The sequence below is a fragment of the Bubalus kerabau genome, chromosome 6 (assembly GCF_029407905.1).
Source record: "Bubalus kerabau isolate K-KA32 ecotype Philippines breed swamp buffalo chromosome 6, PCC_UOA_SB_1v2, whole genome shotgun sequence".
NCBI classification, from domain to species: Eukaryota; Metazoa; Chordata; class Mammalia; order Artiodactyla; family Bovidae; genus Bubalus; species Bubalus kerabau.
The window spans coordinates 3,832,208-3,853,350 of NC_073629.1; the positions used below are offsets into that span (position 1 = coordinate 3,832,208).

The window sequence follows — 21,143 nt, forward strand, 5'->3', positions numbered from 1 at the left end:
TTCACCTACTGTTCTATGGTTAACTCTCCAATGACTTGTTAATTGTTTGAGACTGAAGGTTGAAAGCCAAATAATCAGTGTTAACATTAGGATGGCTCTGTAGATATTGCTCATCACGTAACAAAGTGTTTGTGTTGTTTTTCCTTTCCCTTATTTGGTGTATTAGTAAATGGAGAATATTGTGGATGGTCAATTACAATGGGATTGACCCCTTCTTAAACACAGCATAATGAACATGACATGTTTCCTTAGTGTGAAAGAGACTGTAAGTAAGCTATATGTAACTATACACCAAAACTCATTCTTTACTTCTTTTGTTACCCCACATCTTAGTTCAGGCTGCTAAAGCAAAATACCATAGATTGGATGGAGTAAACAACAGACATTTATTTCTCACAGTTCTGGAGGCTAGAAGTCAGAGGTCAAGGTGTCAGCAGATGTAGCGTTTGCTGAGGGTTCTTTTCCTGGCTGCCTTCTCATTGTCTTCTCAAGGCAGAGGGATGGGGGGAGTTGGGAGGGAGAGGGAGGGAAGAGAGAGCACACACTCTGGTCTCTTTCTCTTCATATAAAGACTTTAAGTCCCTACAGATCCTAATCCCCATCATGGGTGCTCTGCCCTTATGACCTGAAGTACACCTGATTCCAATAGCTCTTCTTCTAAATCCAGTTGCACTGGGGATTATACATTTTGTAGGGGACACAAACATTCAGTCTGTAACTCTCCATTAGCCTACATTTCCCATCTTTCCTTGTAGGTGGTGTGTCTTTGTGACTGAGTTACATCTTTGCTGAAAGAGTCCATGCAAGCTTCCCTGCATGTCTTTGGTGCGTGTGCTGGACTGGTCCATATTGTAGGTCAAGGTGACCAGCTCTTTTCATCCCCATTACTGTGATGATCCCTCACACAGGCTCAGAGAACTCTTCCACCCACTCCAATGTGTTAGGATGATATTAGGACTGAAAACACTTACCCAGATACTCTATTGTCTCACACTCCAAATCTACTGGGATCACACATGGGAATTCTAGGATGTTATGGTTGCTTGTCAAGCCTTCTGCCAGCCTGAGCATCATGGGCACCAACACTGAAGCTTCAGGATATACCAGGTAATACTTCTCCCCCAGGTGCAGGAAGTCTCCCCACCCCCACCCTGCACTGAACATGCAGTTCTCAGCAAGTAGCTCTGTGTCTGCCTCCCACACCCTTGGCTGGGACTTCTTGGACCCTTTGCTGTCATGCCATTTCACGAATCCTAGCTTTCCATGACATTCCTCCCAGGGCTTAGCAGTGCTGGTCCTAGAGCATTCCTGCAAATTCAGCTATGGTGAGCTTGCAGGCCGTCCTGCCTCCTGGACGCTCTGTTGGGTGCTCCACAGCTCTGAAGCCTCCTCTGGCTCCTGCTTCTCCCTCTGCCCTTGCTTCGTCAGCGAGCCTCCTTCCACAGCAGCCACGTGCTCAGGCTTTGGACCACAGCTATTCTTCTAACCTCTGTCGCCAAGGCTCTGCACTCGGCCTGAAGATCCATTTTGGACATGTGCAGTTCCTTGCGGTGCTCAGAGCCTGGGTAGTGATCACATCATGCCCATGAGTGCCAGGTGTGGTCGGGGGCAGAACCCCAGGTGAGCCTGGTGATACTGCACTGGCCGTCAATCTCGAGGGAACACCTGTGGAAAGGAGGGAGGTGGATTGTGAGAAAGCAGCCTAATGGGCAGATAACTGATTGAACCTATGGAGTTGCTGCTCCTCAGAGAGTGAATGTGGTGTGAGATACTAAGTTGAAAGAAGAAGGGGCACTGAGAGGTGGGCACAAGGGAGCTCCCAGGGCACACCTCCTTTCTAGGGACCAGCTGGTCCATGATAAGGCATGGTGATTCATTCCCAGGGGCACGGAAGGATCAGAAGAAGGTGGTGCCGTCATAGAGCCAGAGGTGGGCCAACATCACCTCCAAGGGGCTTGCAGGTACGAGATGCTAGCGGCTCTTTCCTAATCTGTGACTCTCCAACTCTCTCTCCAAACGTTTTCGTGCCTCAGGAGCCCAGGGTTGCAAAACCGGTTTCCAGGAACCTCCTTCCCAGCCCAACTTGAAAATGTGGGAGTGGTTGCTACTCAGGGGGGTGGAGAGAGGGGGAACCTAGTAACATTTACTGCCTCATTATTGTTAACAGATTTTTTGATGTTGGCCATTCTAACTGCTGTGAGGTGATACCTCATTGTAGTTTTGATGTGCATTTCTCTAACGAGTGATGCTGAGCATGTTTTCAGGTATTTATTTCATGTATTCATTTCTTTGGAGAAATGTCTGTTTAGATCCTCTGCTCCTTTTTGGAATGAGTTGTTTATTTTTCAGATATTGAGCTGTATGAGCTGCTTGTATATTTTGGAGATTAATTAACCCTTTGTCAGTTGCTTCATTTGCAATTATTTTCTCTCATTCTGAGAGTTGTCTTTTCATCTTGTTTATAGTTTCCTTTGCTGTGCAAAAGCTTTTAAGTTTTATTAGGTCCCATTTTTATTTATTTTTTATTTCCATTAATCTAGGAGATAGGTCAAAGAGGATCTTGCTGTGATTTATATCAAAGACCTTTATTGCCTATGTTTTCCTCTAAGAGCTTTATGGTTTTTGGCCTTACATTTAAGTCTTTAATCCATTTTGAGTTTATTTTTGTGTATGGTGTTAGGAAGTGTTCTAATTTCATTCTTTTACATGTAGCTGTTCAGTTTTCCTAGCACCATTTATTGAAGAGGCTGTTGTTTTCCATTGTATATTCTTGCCTTCTTTGTCAAAGAAAAGGTGCCTATACTTGCAGGACATGGAGAAAAGGGAACACTTTTGCACTGTTGGTGGGAATGCAAACTGATATAGCCTATGGAAAATGGTATAGAGATTCCTTAAAAATTGGGAATAAATTTACCGTATGACCCAGCAATCCCACTACTGGGCATATACCCTGATAAATTCACAATTCTAAAAGACACGTGTACCCCACTGTTCATTGCAATGGGGTATTTACTATTTACAATAATTCACTATTTTTACACTATTTATGATATATTACACTATTTACAATATATTACACTATTTACAATACATTCACTATTTACAGGACATGAAGGCAACTTAGATGTCCATCAACAGATGAATGGATAAGGAATTTGTGGTATATTTATACAATGGAATATTAGTCATAAAAAGGAATGAATTTGAGTCAGTTGTAGTGAGGTGGATGAATCTAGAGCCTTTTATACAGAGTGAAGTAAATCAGAAAGAGAAAAACAAACATCATATGTTAATGAACATATATGGAATCTAGAAAAATGTTATTGATGAACCTAGTAGAGAATGCACTGTGGGCACAGCAGGGGAAGGTGAGGGTGGGGCGAACTGAGTAAGTAGCATTGACATACACACACTTCATGTGTAAAAAAAGTTGGTGGGAAGTTGCTAAACAACACGGGAAGCCCAGCATAGTGCTTTGGGATGGCCTAGAGGGGTGGGACAGAGAAGGTGATGGCACCCCACTCCAGTACTCTTGCCTGGAAAATCCCATGGGCGGAGGAGCCTGGTAGGCTGCAGTCCATGGGGTCGCTAACAGTCGGACACAACTGAGTGACTTCACTTTCACTTTTCACTTTCACGCATTGGAGAAGGAAATGGCAACCCACTCCAGTGTTCTTGCCTGGAGAATCCCAGGGACGGGGGAGTCTGGTGGGCTGCTGTCTATGGGGTTGCACAGAGTCGGACACGACTGAAGTGACTTAGCAGCAGCAGAGGGGTAGGATGGGGGAGGTGAGGGGGGTTCAAGAGGGAGGGCACACGTACATATAATTATAACTGACTCATGTCCTTGTATGGCAGAAACCAACACAACATTGTAAACCAATTTTCCACCAATTAAAAAATTAAAAAAATTAAAAAACATTTTCTGGGGAGGAAAGTGGTTGGCCAGAGGACAGGAAAAGGAGAGGCTTTACACTCGTGAACTTGAGTTCTACACTTCTATTACTTATCCATAAATAGAAATTTACTTAAAAATATAGCAACAAATTACCAAAAGCATTTTTTCAAATGTCAGTTGGATGGCCTCAAAAGGAGAGGTGGTATTGCATAAGGGAAGAGAGAAAATGAAAGACACAAGAGTCAGAGTTGGGTGCTCTGCATGAATATCAAGAGAAACCGGTTTCTGCAGGCACACACGTGTCCTGGGGTGAAAACCGACCTAATGAGGAAGAAACTCATGCACTTTTCACATGGAAGCTGCGGGTCCATGGGACTCCTCCTCTGAGAGCAGACTTTCAGACTGGAAACCCTTCTCACCCAGTGGCAGCTCCTATAGGAGGCTTCATCACTGAAAACTTTCATACCAATGTAGATGATTATTGGCTATGTTTTAAGATAAATAGCCTGCAGCCATGCAGGTCCACACTGCTCTAAAGGCAATCTGGGGGCTTCCCTGATGGTCCAGTGGTTAGAAATCTGCCCGCCGATGCAGGGGACATGGGTTTGATCCCCGGTTGGGGAAGATTTCACGTGCCATGTGGTAACCAAGTCCCTGCCACACAACTACTGAGCCTATGCACCGCAGCTACTGAGGCCCTAGAGCCCATGCCTGCAACGAAAGGAGCCGCTGTGAGGAGGAGCCCACACACCACAATAGAGAGCAGCCCTGCTCCCTGCAACTGGAGAAAACCTTGTGTGGAGCAATGAAGACCCTGCACAGTTTAAAATACATTAACAAATACGTATATCTTAAAAAATGTAGGCAACAACCCAGGCTCTCTTATCTGCACTTCTGGTCCTGATCTCAATTGAGCAATCACATGAGTCATCAAGACTATTGAAGGCCAAACCATTGAAAACAACCGGGGCTGTCTTTTCCAGTCTTTTCTGACCACTTTCTCACAGTGGGAAACACATTTTTACATTGAAGCCTAGTACAGTGTTCATGCAAATTCACACACACACACACACACACATATGAAACAAATCTTTGTAAAAAAATATTTCAATTAACGTGGGATGGATTCAGTTTTCTATAGTACTCTTTACTGTTTGGTATTTTTGTTTTTTGTTTTTTTTTTTTTGATTAAGCAGTAATAAATCACCCAGTTTAACTTTTAGATACACATTAGTGAATTCAGTTTTTTTCAGGTGAAACTAGCACATGGGGACTATACCACTCAAAGCATGAAAACCTCCTGAGTTTCAATGATTTTGTGAATATCCTCCACGGTGAATATTATTACAACTGTATTTTAACTACATGCAATTTCTTCAGAGTATGTCATCCAGTGAAATAAGTCCTTAAAAAGTCAGATAAAAGTGCATCCCTTTTGAAATTACAAAGTACTAATAAGTGGAATGATTTGGGGATGGCATTTGGCCATGGAAATATGATAGTACTTTTTTTTATTATAAGCTACAGTTTTAAACTAGTAGTGGAAACAATGAGTGGTTTGAAAATGAATATGCTTTAGAAATACATAAAGTAACTTCACAAAATAAATGTTAACAATTAATAAGAATTTTTGTAGCACCCATTACCAGATAATGATGCGAAGAGGATTGTGATAAAAATAAGTCATTGGTTCACTTCATAAAAATGCAATACCACAAATAAGGCAGGATACACTTCAGCTGTTATTTCTAAATGGAAAATGATTTAATCTTTAGTTGGTCACATTTTTTTTTTTTTCTGATATACACCTTTATGATCCAAACCATGTCTATTTATCTTTGCATCCTCACCTTGGCATGCACCTTGATTGCTAAACAAAAAAGCAATAAATTAATATCCATTATATCAAGGTGAAGTGTCTCAGATATTCAAAATATTTTCTAAGATTTAGCTTTAAACCATTCAATTCCTTTTTCTTTTCCCAACATTTTTATTTTAGGATTAGTTCAACCCTTATATACCTCTAAGTTAGCACTTAAAAATTTGGTACCCACAACCCACTCCAGTGTTCTTGCCTGGAGAATCCCAGGGATGGAGGAGCCTGGTGGGCGGCCATCTATGGGGTCGCACAGAGTCGGACACGACTGAAGTGACTTAGCAGCAGCAGCAGCATCTATGATAATACTTCTTAATCCTATAATTTTGTAGGCTAGGTTCTACTTTTAGCTAAATAACTGAAAGGAAATGAGCAAGTATGGATGAAGTCCATAATTTAAACTGATAGAGTAAAAATAAATAAATAATAGAAAAGTCAATCAAACAATCAATAATCAATCTCATGTATTTATTTGGGTGTCTCTCATACATCTACTCTAACTTAGTGCACTGATTCTTTCATTCAACACATAACTGAGTGCCTATGCTGCAGCGTATATTTTGTCATGCAAATTTAGGGGTGTGGAGTGGAGTGTGTTTATACATCTTTGTGAAATGGTCTGTCCCCATCCACACAGATGTGGGGAAGGGAGCCAAGGTAGATCCTGTGGGACGCGATGTTGGGAAAAAGGGAAGACTGTCCAGGTTGCCTCCTCTCAGAGGACATTAGTACTGAAGGCCTTGGAGAGAAGGCCATACCTGTAGGTCAGATTAATAGCATGCATGCCCCATGGTTGATTGATTACTACCCCTCTTCTAAAATAACCAACTTGATTGATGTATAACTTACATACATTAAAATGCCCCCATTCAAAGCATGTATCTCCACGAGTTTTGACAAATTCATACTCTTGTGTAGCCCTCACCCAGTGACGGTATAGAACTTTTCGATCATTCAAAAAATTTCCTTGTGCTCCTTTGCAGAGATGGGCCCACCCCCACCACACTGCTGGCCCTGGGCAACCAGTGATCTGCTTCTGCTTTCCTTTTGTTATCTCTGTGAAATGTGAGACTTCGTCCCCAACAAATCAAGAGAGAGCTGTTGGGTCAGGGTGGAAAAGGAGAGCTGTGTGTTGATGCGGCTGGTGTGTGGGAGGCAGTACTGACTTGTGAGAGATGATCAGGAACAGTGAATCCGGAGGGGTTGCAGTGGACGGGTCTAGCTGGGCCTTCCTAGGTGGAGACATGCCTTCCTTTGGAAGCTTTGGAGAATTGGTTCAAATTGCTGAAATCTTTGGTCTTTTCAGGTTATGGACATTTGGGTGAAGGTAGGAGGACTGACCCTGATGGAGTGGATAGATATTTTGGAGGTACTCCTTTGGGAAAGCCTAGTTTGGGATAGGTAAAGGATTAGTGTTAGAAATTTGACTAGAAATTCTGAATCCTGCTGAGGCCCCAGTGGGCCTTAGGCCTGAGCTTTTTAAAGTTCTTCTTTAAGACTTAAGCTCTTCTTTAAGAATTAAGTTCTTCTTTAAGACTGTATTGGAACTTACACCATGTTAATGAACCAAATCTAGGTCAGGGTCAACAGTTGGAGTTCAAGAAAGGGTATAGAGCTGAAACGAGCAAACAAGCATGCAAGAAGGACTGGGAAGGTACAGACTGCCAGAGTATTTAAGAGAGTGGCTGGTAAAGGCTGGACAGGATCATGGAAGCCAATGGAACATGGAAGAATGGGCACAGTAGTTTTTAATCAAGTCACCTTAACAGGAAAGGGGGGGAGTTAGGAGTCATGCTAATCAGTCAAAACAAATTTGTAGTAGTGTGGGGGGGAGGAAACAATACCCCCTTCTTACAACAAATGTGTGGTCAATATAGCAGATGCTGTAGGTGGCCACTCATATCCTTCTCAGCATTTATTTTCATGAACTAAGAGTTGCAATTACCAGCAGCAATTACTCTCTGCCTGAGTGCAGTCCATGGTTGGTGAAGCGTAGCCTACATGGACATGATATACACTTGATGTTAGCCACAAGATGGAGAAGCAGTGAGTATGCTACAGATACTGGAGAATTACCTGATGTTTCCTTCTGACACTACTCCCCTCGCAGCCTTGTATCTTCCAGTGGATAGATAACTATATTTCCTACCCAACATGCTCTTCTTACAGTGTGAAGTTGACATTCCTCCCATTGAGGAGTGAGGTCTAAGTCCTCTTCCCTTGAAATTGGGCAGGCTTTTGGGATTATTTCAACCAATAGAGCATGGCAGAAGTGATGCTGTATAACATCTGAGGCTAGGTCATAAAAGGCAGAGAAGTTTATACCTTGCTTACTGGACTACTGTCTTTTGCCCTCTTCCAGCTACCAGGTAAGCAGTCTGACTGCTTCAAGGACACCATATTCTGAGGAAGCCCAAACTAGCCCATGGCAAATGATCAGTGGAGAGCCATGAGACTATGGAGAAACAGAGATGCTGGCCCATCCCCTAGCTGACTTGGTTCCCCTTGCTGTTCCATTTCTAGCCACCATTTGACAATAACTACAGGAGAGATCCTGAGCTAGAATAGCCCAACCATGTCTTTCTTAAGTTCCTAACCAGTGGAAACTGTGAGAGATGATTATTGCTGTTCAGAGCCCCTAAGTGCGGGGTGATTTGTTCTATAGCAACAGATAACCAGGGGCTTCCCTGGTGGCTCAGATGGCAAAGAATCTGCCTGCAATGCAGGAGACCTAGGTTTGATCCCTGGGTCAAGAAAATCCCCTGGACAAGGGAATGGCTACCTACTCCAGTGTTTCTTGCCTGGAGAATTCCATGGACAGAGGAGCCTGGAGGGCTACAGTCCACGGGGTTACAAAGAGTTGGACACAATGGAGAGACTAACATTTTCACATTCTAACAGATGTTAGAACATTGTTCTGGTTAGAACATTCCCATCCCCTTAACCAATGGCCATCAGGACTTGGTGTCTGAATTTTCCATCCCCTTCCCCACTGAGTGGGGTAACATTGAAGAATGTGTTTTTCTCTGTAGTTACCACAGTGATAACTTTTTAGTTGCTGTCCCTTTTCTGCTTCATTTTCCCCTTCTCTTCTGGTGTTTCCCAGAATAGTCTCCCCAAGAAGCTGTGCTGCACTGTGCTTATTCGCTCTTTGTAATGTCCAGCTGTTTGTAATCCCATGGACTGTAGCCCGCCGGGCTCCTCTGTCCATGGGATTCTCCAGGCAAGAATACTGGAGTGGGTTGCCATGCCCTTCTGCAGGGGGTCTTCCCAACCCAGGGATCAAACCCAGGTCTCCCGAATTGCAGGTGGATTCTTTACCATCTGAGCCACCAGGGAAGCTCCTCCTCCCCAACCCCAGAAACTAGTGAGGTCTCTCAGTCATGTCCGACCCTTTGTGACCCAATGGACTGTAGTCTGTCCGGTTCCTCCATCCACAGGATTTTCCAGGCAAGAATACTGGAGTGGGTTGCCATTTCCTTCACCAGAAACTACTTGTAGTTAAATCCCTAGTCAGGGTCTGGTTTTAAGGGAACACAAAGTATGATAATTTCCAATGTTAAGCATTTCTCATTTGATTCTGAATACTTCGTGACTTCTTCACCCATCCCCTGAAATGTGTTTAAAACATATACCATCATTCAGGCCCTTTTCTCCCCAGCTCTCCTCTCACACCATCTGGAAGACCTTCCCACTACTTCCCTGAGAAAATGAAGACTGCCTGCAAAGAGTTCCTCCAACTTTTATCCTCTTTTTTCCTGCTCAATTTTTCTCCTTCACAAGAGGAAATAGGGGAAAAAAGGGACTTCTCTGGTGGTCCAGTGGTTAAGACTGCCCTCCCAATATAGGGGGCATGGGATCAATCCCTGGTCTGGGAACTAAGACCCCATATGCTGCAGGGCATGGTCAATTTTTTTCTCCTTCAAGCATCCCAACACTAGGTTCTCTACTTCTGTTATTGGCAGAAGGGATATCCCTCTGCCTGACTAGGTCTGATTGTTCCATGTCCACTCTGGGTTCCCTCCTCTCTTGTCTCCTCAGAGACATAAGCCTCTGACCATAACTGCACACACTCTTGGACCTTACCTTCTTTACTGGCCCATCTTCCACAGCTCTCCTTCACTTTGACCTTACCTTTCCTCTAGCTGGTGGCTCAGATGGTAAAAGCATCTGCCTACAATGTGGGAGACCCAGGTTCGATCCCTGGGTTGGGAAGATCCTCTGGAGAAGGAAATGGCAACCCACTCCAGTACTCTTGCTTGGAAAATCCCATGGACCGAGGAGCGTGGTAGGCTACAGTCCAAGGGGTTGCAAAGAGTCGGACACGACTGAGCGACTTCACTTCACTTCACTTTCCTCCAGCTACTGCCCTCTCCTTCCTTTCTCAGTATAATTTGTAAAAAAAATTGTATTCAAGTTTGTTGAGTCTCTACTTCCTCATCTTTAATTCACCCCACGCTTTCCTGAAGGTGAATGTTCCAGAGACAGTATTCAAGTCCTACCAAAGCTAGTCTGTTCGGATCCCTCAGCTTAGTGCACGAAACCTCAGTGTTTGGGGACTTCCCTGGTGGTCCAGTGGTAAAGAATCTGCCTGCCGATGCAGGGGACACTGGGTCGATTTCTGGTCCAGGAAGACTGCACATGCCACAGGACAGCTGAGCTTGCAGGCCACAACTACTGAGCCTGTGTACCCAGAGCCCAGGCTTTACAACAAGAGAGGCTGCTGCAATGAGAAGCCTGCACAGCACAGCTGGAGAGTAGCCCATACTTGCCACAATGCAGAAAGCCTGCGGACAGCAACAGACCCAGAACAGCCAAAAAAACAGACCCTGGTGTTTGACTTCCTGCCTGTCCCTATGCCACAGGTCACACGGACTCTTCACTTCTGTCATTGAGGATTACTTCTATTCCTTCAACATGTTACTCTTCCACATCTTTGTATATTTGTACAAGCTGTTTTCTCTGCTTGAATTCTCTTATCCCCACCCAACCTTCTCTAACAATTCCCATTCTGACAACTGCTACTGAGTCTTTCAAGTTGTCTAAATTACCATCTTTTCAGGAAAGATTTCTTCTCTAGCCTTAGATGATTTTTCTCTATGTTCCCATGGCCCTGCTTCTGCTAAGTCACTTCAGTCATGTCCGACTCTGTGCGACCCCATAGACGGCAGCCCACCAGGCTCCCCTGTCCCTGGGATTCTCCAGGCAAGAACACTGGAGTGGGTTGCCATTTCCTTCTCCAATGCATGAAAGTGAAAAGTGAAAGTGAAGTCGCTCAGTCATGTCTGACTCTTCGCAACCCCATGGACTGCAGCCTACCAGGCTCCTCTGTCCATGGGAGTCTCCAGGCAAGAGTACTGGAGTGGGGTGCCATTGCCTTCTCCCTAGGACATGATAAATGTTCAGTAAGTATCTTAATTAAGTATTAGGCAGCAGTAAGTAGGGTCTACCCACTCCAGTGTTCTTGCCTGGAGACTCCGAGGGACGGGGAAGCCTGGTGGACCGCTGTCTCTGGGGTCGCACAGAGTCGGACACGACTGAAGTGACTTAGCAGCAGCAGCAGCAGCAGCAAGTAGGGTCTTAAGTACCAACACTCATACAGGTTTGATTCTGAGTGTCCTGACCCCATAAGCAAACCAGGAAAGATCCAGTCTTAATAACTGGCCATTCCAGGCTGCCAAGTAGATGAAGGTAAGCATCTGGTAGGAGGCATTAGGAAAGGGCAGAAATAAGGGACATGTCTTGATAATGCTCCTGGTGTTAGTTTGCTGGGACCCATGCCAAAGCACACAGGCTGGGTGACTAAATGTGAATTTATTTTCTCACATTTCTGGACACTAGAAGTCCCAGGTCAAGATACCAACAGGGTCAGTTTCTTCTAAGAGCTCTCCTTTGGTTTGCAGACGGCCATACTCTTTCATCGTCTTCATGTGACTTCCTTCTGTATGTATTTGTGTCCTAATTTCTGCTTCTTTTAAAGACATTGAAAAAGTGAAAATGTTAGTTACTCAGTCATGTCTGATTCTTTGCAATCTCATGGACTCTAGCCTGTCAGCCTCCTCTGTCCATGGAATTCTCCAGGCAAGAATCCTGGAGTGGGTAGCCATTCCCTTCTTCATGGAATCTTCCTGACGCGGGGATCAAAGCCAGGTCTCCTGCGCTGCTGGCAGATTCTTTACCATCTGAGCCACTAGGGAAATCCCATATAAAGACACTGGTGACATTGAATTGGAGTCCACTCAGATGACTTCTTTTTACTTTAACTACCTTTTTAAAGGTCCTATCTCCAAATACGGTCACATTCTAAGGTAGTGGGGTTTAGGATTTTTTTCTTTTTGCTGTGCTGGGTCTCTGTTGCTGCTCAGGGTTTTCTCTAGTTGTGGCAAGCAGGGTGCATGTGGCTCCTATGGCTTCTCATTGCAGAGCACTAGCCAGGCCTCCTGCACCGCAGGCAGATTCTTTATCACGGAGCCACCAAGGAAGCCTGGTTTAGGACTTTAACATGTGAATTTTGAGAGGACACAGTTCAGCCCATAACACTCCGCCAATCTAGAGAACACATGCTTCTTAATGTTAAATTCTGAAAACACCAGGTCAGATATCAGATTCTTTTCCATTATAGGTTATTACAAAATATTGAATTTGGTTCCCTGTGCTATACAATAGGTCCTACACCGTTGGTGGAAATGTAAATTAGTGCAGCCATTATGGAGAATTGTATGGGGGTTCCTTTAAAAAACTGAACATATAGTTGCCATATGATCTAGCAACGCCACTCCTGGGCATATATCCAAAGAAAAATCTATTTCAAAAAAATGCATGAATCCTAATGTTCATAAAAGCACTATTTATAATAGTCAAGCCATGGAAGCAACCTAAATGTCCATCTACAGATGAGTGGACAAAGACGATATGATCCATCTATCTGTGTATATACAGTGGAATATTACTCAGCCATAGAGAATGAAATAATGCCATTTGCAGCAACATAAATGGACATAGCTACAGGAAGAAAGGCAAAGACAAATATCAGATATCACTTATATGTGAAATCCAAGAAAAAAGATACAGATAAATTTATCTATAAAACAGAAAGAGATTCACAGACATAGAAAACAAACTTATGGTTACCAAAGGGGAAAGGAGAGGGGAGGGATAAATTAGGAAGCTGGTATATAATATACACTATTATATATAAAATAAATAATCAACAAGGACCTATTTCATAGCACAGGGAACCAAATTCAATATTTTGTAATAACCTATAATGGAAAAGAATCTGGAAAAGAATATATGGGAGTCACTGTGCTTGTACACTTGAAACTAACATAACATTGTAAATCAATTTCAATTAGGAAAAAAAAGAAAATATGACTTAGAGATATGCTGGAGGAGCCCACCTTCCAGAAGTGGAGAGTTGCTGAGTACAGGACCTGCCACCAGAGTCTTGGTTTGGTTAATTAGTACCTGAGACACCATGTATGACCTCTGTTAGAGACTCATGGTGGCAAACTGCTGTGGGTTGGAGATTATGGCTTTATAGTAACAGTAGTTAATACCTACTTAGCACTTCCAAAGACCAGGTCCTATTCCAAACAATTCATATAATTAACCCACTAATCTTCACAACAGCCCTGTGAGGCTGGAACCATTCTACCTCCCTTTTACAGGTAAGGAGACTGAGGCTGAGCGACTTGTTTAGGGTCACCCAGATAGTAGATGCCAGAGCTAGGATGTGAACCCAGATGCTTGCACTCACGACCCCCAGCTTGCACCATCTCCCTCATACCTACATTCCACTTAGCATGCTGAATTCAGATCTGCTTATGAACTCTGGTTCTTCCTCTGTGTACTCTACTACTTATAGAAGAGTCTGTCCTCCGGAGCTATTTCTCCTGAGCTCTTGAGAGAAGTCTTTCACTTCAGCATTTTTTCACTCATCTTTTCATCTCCTCCTAACACTTATTTTCCAAACACTCAGATTATGCTGATTCAGGAATAAATGGGTATGTCTCAAATATTTGACATTTAAAAAATAATGGAACAACAGCAGTTGGGGGAGGTGATTCCTACTCAATTCTTTCCTTCCTATGGCTTAGCATGCAGAAGTCCAATTAGGTGGATACAAAGTGAAATCAAAGAACAATATACACCATCTGCCCATATGGGGGTGGGGGAGTGATACTGAGAACCTCAAGCCAACAGATCTAAGATATAGATGTTAACGGTCTTGCTTGTACTCTCAGAGGACTTGAAAGCCTATGATACAATTTTTCTAAATACTAGTGGATAGAATGGCTTAAAACATCATTAAGCTGGATCAGCTGTCTGGAAAGGAAAAGAGTCAGGAAACAGTAGAAAGTAAACAACTGCCACTGAAGTTGTTGGAAAATTACACCCTTCACTCTGCTATAGAATTTCAGAGCTCTGTGAGGAACAAGGCACTCGACTCCAAATAAGTATAGATCCCAGCTCTCAAAACGCAAAGATGAAACAGGAGAAACTCTTGAGGGGCAAATGGAGAACTGACTAGCAGAGCTTCTCAAGAGAGTGAAAAGTAATTACAGTGAAGCTAGTTTCATAATACAGAGGGAAAAGACGGTCAACACACGAGGTAAGAAGCACTGATATATATCCATGATGGAAAAGAGAGACCGTTCCTTGCATTAATAATGTTCCTGGAAAAGGAACTCTTTATGTAGTAAGTTAAGAATTAACAACATCTTCTCCAGAAACAAGTTTGAAAAAGAAATAAAAAGTAGTGTAACGATGAGAGCTGCAGGAAGTCACTACTGTGAGCCACTGTGAGAACAAGGGTGATTGCATCAGGCACATTGTAGGAAGGGGAGGGAAGGGCATAAGACAATGATTTGAAAAGTACAAAGAGGTCGTGCATATAGGACTTTAAAAATCATTATTATTATTCCTCTTGGAGCAGGTACACTTTCAGAAAAAGGACAAGGTCAGCACAGTTTCAAGAGAAGCACAAGTCCATGCTTTATGTGCATTTGATGAAAAAATAAAAGTGAATCTAAAATAATTCTGATAAAGGACTGACCATATTCTGAGACTTCCTGAGGACTACACCCTACCCACTCTGAGTGCTGATAGATGAGAATTCTCCAGACATTTAGACTTTCAGTATCCTCACTCCACTGGGGCAGGCTTATGGGTCTATGTCTTTAATCAACCCCAGGGTGGACAAACATACATCCTGGATTTTCAGGGGCAGGACGAATTCAAATCAGCCTTAATTTCCTCCACAAGTACAGTGGCTTTTGTTCATATATCCTGAAGTTGGGTTGGAAAATACAGTCATTCTACTGCAGAGCAGAAGCTTTTCTTTTTCTTCTATTGTTTTCCATTGGCTCAGCTGTTTCCTTTCTTCTTCCAGACTTTTCAAATATTTCCCTCTTCTTTTTTCCTTGTTATCTTCCATCAACTTTGTCTTTCTTTTCTCCCCAAAACCCTGGTCCCTGCTAGGAGGCCTCACTGGTCTGTAGAATGGGGCTGGCAGAATACCAGTCACCTCATTGCATTCGCTTTGACAGTATTCTCTTTGTTTGAAAAACAAATCAAAACATTCTCTTCTTCAACTTAGAATCTTACTAATACTTCCCTTACATGTTCAGATCTTCCATGAACTTTCAATTACAGATGTCAACTAAAAAATATAATCACAAACGGAAAGTAGAGATTTGGTGGGAATGTTTAGGACTCAGAGCATGGGAAACAGCACTTCAGTAGCTCTGAGAAAATTGCTCCAAGGAGGCAGGAGTCAGGCCGTATACACGTTTGCAACAAAGGGAACAGGATGTCTGAACGTCAAAGATTAGGTTTCAAGTTAAGGAATTTAGCATTCTTTGTATGCGAGCATGCAAGCCTCTGGGCTCACTGAATCCATTCCTTTCTTTTGCACCTCAGCTATCTGAGGCCAAAGCTGTTCTCCTAGCTTCTTGCATTCCCCCAGCTCCTCAGCAACCACAGTGGTGGAGGGGCAGCATCTGCTGGATCACAGTTTTGGGAGCTCTCATTCACATTTGGAGGCCAGAAATCGCTGATGGCTCTGACATTTCTTATTTATTAATATGGCGGGAGATATTTTCATTTCACACAGATTTTCATATGGCCTGCAGCTTACTGTTCCCTCCCAAGGGCAACAATAACAGTTTTGTTTTTCTATATAAAGGAGCAAACCCTCAGGTTGGTGATACAGTCACTTCCCCCGGGGTTAATCAGATGCTGGCAGAAGGAACTGCCAGGACCTAACAGGACCTCAGACAGGAGTGGGCTCCAAGGAGGTCTCTCTCTCCCACATCCCAGTAGGAGTCCAGGGGACTCTCGCTCCCGGGGGCAACCCTGCTTTCCTAGCGCCACAGGAACCCCCACTGAAGATCCCGTCCTCTGCCCTAAATGGAACACCGGGTATCAGTGACTAACAGCCATTTTACAAAGCCCCCGAAAAGCAGCACCTATTCCCGTACAGCTACTGTTTTCCCAACCCCGCCCTCCCTGGGAACTGACCATTCAGCTTCGGGCTTTATCGGCAGCACTTGATTCGTGGATCACAGAGGGCCCGTTAGAGAGGGCCGATCTCATTGGGCAGTCTCTCGGCTGCGTTGTAGTCGCTGGAAACTGGGTGGAAATGAAAGCCCCAGGCCGGGACCGGTGGGTCAGAGGCAGCGGCTCCGAGGCGGCCTGTTGCCTTAGCAACCGTGGACGTTCAAGCTCCCGCCTGCAGTTTGGACGAGCGTGGAGCCTGGTGGAACCCGGTCATGCCAAGGACACTAACCTTAGTTTCTTCAAGCAAGCCTTTCCAGATTGACAGGAGAGATGGAATGGCCTCCATCGCCCCATTTCTCTCATTTTTATTCTTTCAGTTTAGTCGCTCAGTTATGTCTGACTCTGCGACCGCAAAGACCCCAGGCTTCCCTGTCCATCGCCAACTCCTGGAGCTTGGTCAAATTCATGTCCATCCAGTCAGTGATACCATCCAACCATCTCATCCTCTGTCGTCCCCTTCTCCTCCTGCCTTCAATCTTTCCCAGCATCAGGGTCTTTTCTAGTGAGTCAGTTCTTCACATCAGGTGAAGTTTCAGCTTCAACATCAGTTCTTCCAATGAATATTCAGGACTGATTTCCTTTAGGATTGACTGGTTTGATCCCCTTGCAGCCCAAGGGACTCTGAAGTGTCTTCTCCAACACTAGAGTTCAAAAGCATCAGTTCTTCAGTCCTCAGCCTTCTTTATGGTACAGCTCTCACATCAATACATGACTATTGGAAAAAACATAGCTTTGACTCTACAGACCTTTGTCGGTAAAGTAATATCTCTCTGCTTTTTAATATACTGTCTAGGTTTGTCATAGTTTTTCTTCCACAGAACAAGCATCTCCACAGAGATTTTGGAGCCCAAGAAAATAAAGTCTTTCACTGTTTCCATTGTTTCCCCATCCATTTGTCATGAAGTGATGGGACCGGATGCTATGATCTTAGTTTTTTGACTGTTGAGTTTAAGCCAGCTTTTTCACTCTCCCCTTTCACTGTCATCAAAAGACTCTTTAGTTCCTCTTCACTTTCTGCCATAAGGGTGGTGTCATCTGCATATCTGAGGTTATTGATATTTCTCCTGGCAATCTTGATTCCAGCTTGTGCTTCACCCAGCCCAGCATTTCACATCACGTACTCTGCATATAAGTTAAATAAGCAAGGTGACAACATACAGCCTTGATGTACTCCTTTCCCAATTTGGAGCCAGTCCGCTGTTCCATGTCCAGTTCTTTCATTCTTTATTTCCAAAGTATTTTTATTTGTCAACCTCAGAGTAAAAACCCACTTACTTTCGGATGGGCATAAGAAATACTTTTATTTTATGGGTCAATGTAATTTTTAAAATAAGTAAACTGTGAAAACTTTGGCAGTCGGATCTCCCTACATTTTCTATGAGAAAAACACTCCCCTGCTTGTCATTTATCTGCTTGCTCGACATTTGTATTTCTTCTTATGTAGAGAGAGACTACGTGACAAATCCTTGCCATATTCTGAAATCTCTACCACATTCATACACGTCAACAGGTACAAAGAAGAGTAAAGGAACATTCTGAAGTCACTCGGAGTGGGATAGGAGTTGGCCACTGTTCGGGACGTTTTTCCCACCATCTCATTCCTGATTACCTTGGTTTAAAGATAACAGTGGGGAAGGAAATGGCAAATCACTCCAGTATTCTTGCCTGGGAAATCCGTGGACAGAGGAGCCTGGCAGGCTACAGTCCATGGGGTCACAAAGAGTCAGATATGACCTAGCAACTAAACAACAGCAAAGATAGCGGACTGCTTTTTTCTTCTCAGAGGTGGAGGGAACTAATGGAGATGAGGAGGGCTAAGCAGGCAAAAATGGAAATGGGATCATTCTTGGACAACCTCAGTGTAGACAAATTTCCCTCTCCCACATAGTTTTAATTATATATATATTTTTTATTTTCCTTAAAAATTTTTTTGAATTTTTATTTATTGAATTTTGTTTTCCCTGGGTTCTTCTTGCTTGTGTGGGTTTTCCATACTTGCGATGAGCAGGCTTTACTCTACTTTGCTGTGCTTGAGCTGCTCATTGCTGTGGCTTCTGCTGTTGCAGGGCACGGCTCAAGTCGTGCAGGCTTCAGTAGTGCGGCATGCAGGCTCAGTAGCTGTGGCATACGGGATCAGTTGCTCCGATACATGTGGAGTCCTCCCCGACCAGGAATTGAACCCATGACCCCTGCACTGGCAGGCAGATTCTTATCCACTGTGCCACCAGGAAAATCTTTTCCTTTTTTTTAAACTAAGAATTTATTTTTAATGAGCAGTTTCAGGTTTACAGCAAAGTTGAGGAGCAGAGATTTCCCATATACCTCCTCAGCCCTCACATGCATAGCTTCCTCCATTATCAACATCTTTATTACACTTATTATCTACATTGAGGAACCTGCACCGACACATCATCGTCACCCTAAGTCCACGGTTTACCTTAGGGTTCACTCTTTGTGTTGTCCATTCTATGAGTTTGGACAAATTGTACATGTATTTCAGCAAATATTATAACCCCAAAGCATTTGGATCTAAGTTTGTGAAATAGCAGGTTAGTAGCTGGCTGATCCTAGTTTGAATTTTAAAAGCAAGAAGAAGGATAGAAGAAATACGACTATTAAGCATTGTACTGTTTTTCTTATATAGCTTTGAAGGCAGTTCCAAGAGGAATTCCACAGACATTTTGAGCTATGTGGTCATATCACCTGTAGACATATAGCTTCCTATGGTGACTCCTTTGAAAGGCAAACTTTGTTTAGATGTATAAATTCTAATAATCAAAATTAGTTTATCTTTCCCTTTTTTTCTCCCTCTCTTCCATCTTTGTCTCATTTTCACAAAGGATTTGGGGGCATGACTTAATTGATTTATTTCAATTAAAGCTACTTTGAAATGTGAAAAATATAAATATGAAGTTAATACAGTTATTTTAGACATTACCAAATTATTATCAAAATTCTTAGTCATCAATGATTATATCAAGTGGTACTCAAACAGGCTATATTGTGCAACTGAAAGATTTTGTAGATCAAAATTGAAAATGTTAACATACTTTTCTGTTGATTTTGAATTATTATTTGAGAAGCTTTAAAAGAATTTTTGTTACTACCATTTTGGAGTTAGTAGACATTCCTAATTCCCTCTTTAAAATTTTGTAGCCTCTTTGTTGTTAATGAAATGTATATATTGAACCATATGGGATCAACAGGATTTTGTTTTATATTTGGTCAAAATAGTCAAGTATTGATAATTTAATGTGATTCAACCTAATACCTGAATAAGAAAAATTTCACTTAAAATATTTTGAAGTTATACTGTTTTGATATAAATGACCACTTTCTAATGTATTGATTTTTACCAGATTTTATATATTGGGTTTACTTACAGCAGGTCCCATTTAAACCAGACTTTTCTCCTTTGCACATGTGCGGTATGATAGCCTGACTAGAAATTCAGGAATTTAAGGGCAACTAGAAACCTTTCAGCACATGTCTTTCGCAGCATTAACCACAATCCTCCCTGACAAGTTGGAGGTTACTGACTGTGAAATGTAGCCAGTTGCTGAGAACTCAGGGTGTATTCTTTTCTTGACCCCTAAAAACTGGCCTGTTTCCAATTAATGGTTTTTTGTTTTTCTGAGGCATGTTATGATCCAGTTTCCTGGTTAATTTCCAGATCTTCTGCCATTCTTCTTGTACAATTCATTTTCTTTGTGGTGGGTCTTAACGAAAGACACTGAGTACAGAAAAGGGGCTTCTGGAAATTATCATGTTTCAGCAACAAAATTGTTTAAACATCTGTCTATCATTTACAACCAACATCTCTGGTCTCATCCATGGAAAATATCACACATAGCAGAGAAAATTGAGAAGAGCTGGCAGAAGATAGCTGTTGAGTTTGCATCCTGCAATGGGTTCCTAGGAGACCTCAGACCAAGGTTGTTTTTTTTACTTCAGTTTAACTTTTTGGGTGTGTTCCTTTCTGCAGAGAGCTGAAGGTCAGAGTCTGGTTTTGAAGGTGAACCTGAGGAATCAATCAGTGCATCCTCCTCCTGACTGGAAACTCAACATCATTATGGACAGAGAGCCTGTCTCCAAGGCAAAGGGAGGTAGAGGCTCTTTAACATTCTTGGGCAGGCAGGAGGTATTTCTGCTGGCTCTCATCCTTGCTGACATGTTCTAGTCTCAGGTCACTGTTGTCCTGAGGGTCCTGCAGAGGGTAACCGCCACGTAATTTGCACTAATGTTTTGTCACCCTGGGGAGCCATTGACTAAACTTGTTCTTTAGGTCTCTGGTTAGGAACTTTGAATATATGCTATCTTTAGGAGTTCATGGGCTTGTATATTTCTTTAAGGGTGTTTTTCCAGGGTTGTTTTTTTATGAGATAAGAAAAACCTGTCAAGAAAGCTGGTTAGCCTGAAATTGAGCTTTGGAGGTTGAACTGCTTTAATCTTAGGGTGCAATGAGCTTTCCACCAATTTAAAGGCACTGAACTAATTAGGGATGAGAAGATGATACAGCATTAGTAACACACCTCTGAGTAGAACAGCAATGGTTCTATCTTCTTTAATGTAAGAATGTGAAGTTCTTTAAGTCTGATAGGCTACATGCTTCTAGTATATAAATTACACTATTATTAATGTGATCTGTAAGATACAAACTTTGGGACGATTAGTGAACTCTTCAGTCACTTGTAAGATGCAATCTGAGAAAATCAGACTTCATTAGTTTCCTCACAATGTGAAGCTCCTGTCTTATAATTACAACTGTCTTAACTGAACCTCAGGCGACAGTTTTCTGTCTATCAA

The 21,143-nt window shown here is 42.8% G+C and overlaps 1 long non-coding RNA gene across 2 annotated transcripts in view; it reads left to right on the plus strand.

The window, feature by feature from the left end:
* Window positions 1-1,135: 1,135 nt before the first annotated feature.
* The window catches only part of LOC129656572 (uncharacterized), a 70,714-nt gene continuing 50,706 nt past the window's right edge, over window positions 1,136-21,143 (plus strand). Inside the window, exons 1-2 of one of the 2 annotated variants that reach the window (XR_008716393.1) lie at window positions 1,136-1,961; window positions 20,323-20,443. This is a non-coding gene — a long non-coding RNA (uncharacterized LOC129656572). The remainder of the gene's footprint in view (window positions 1,962-20,322; window positions 20,444-21,143) is intronic. The other variant, XR_008716394.1, reaches the window with a different exon arrangement.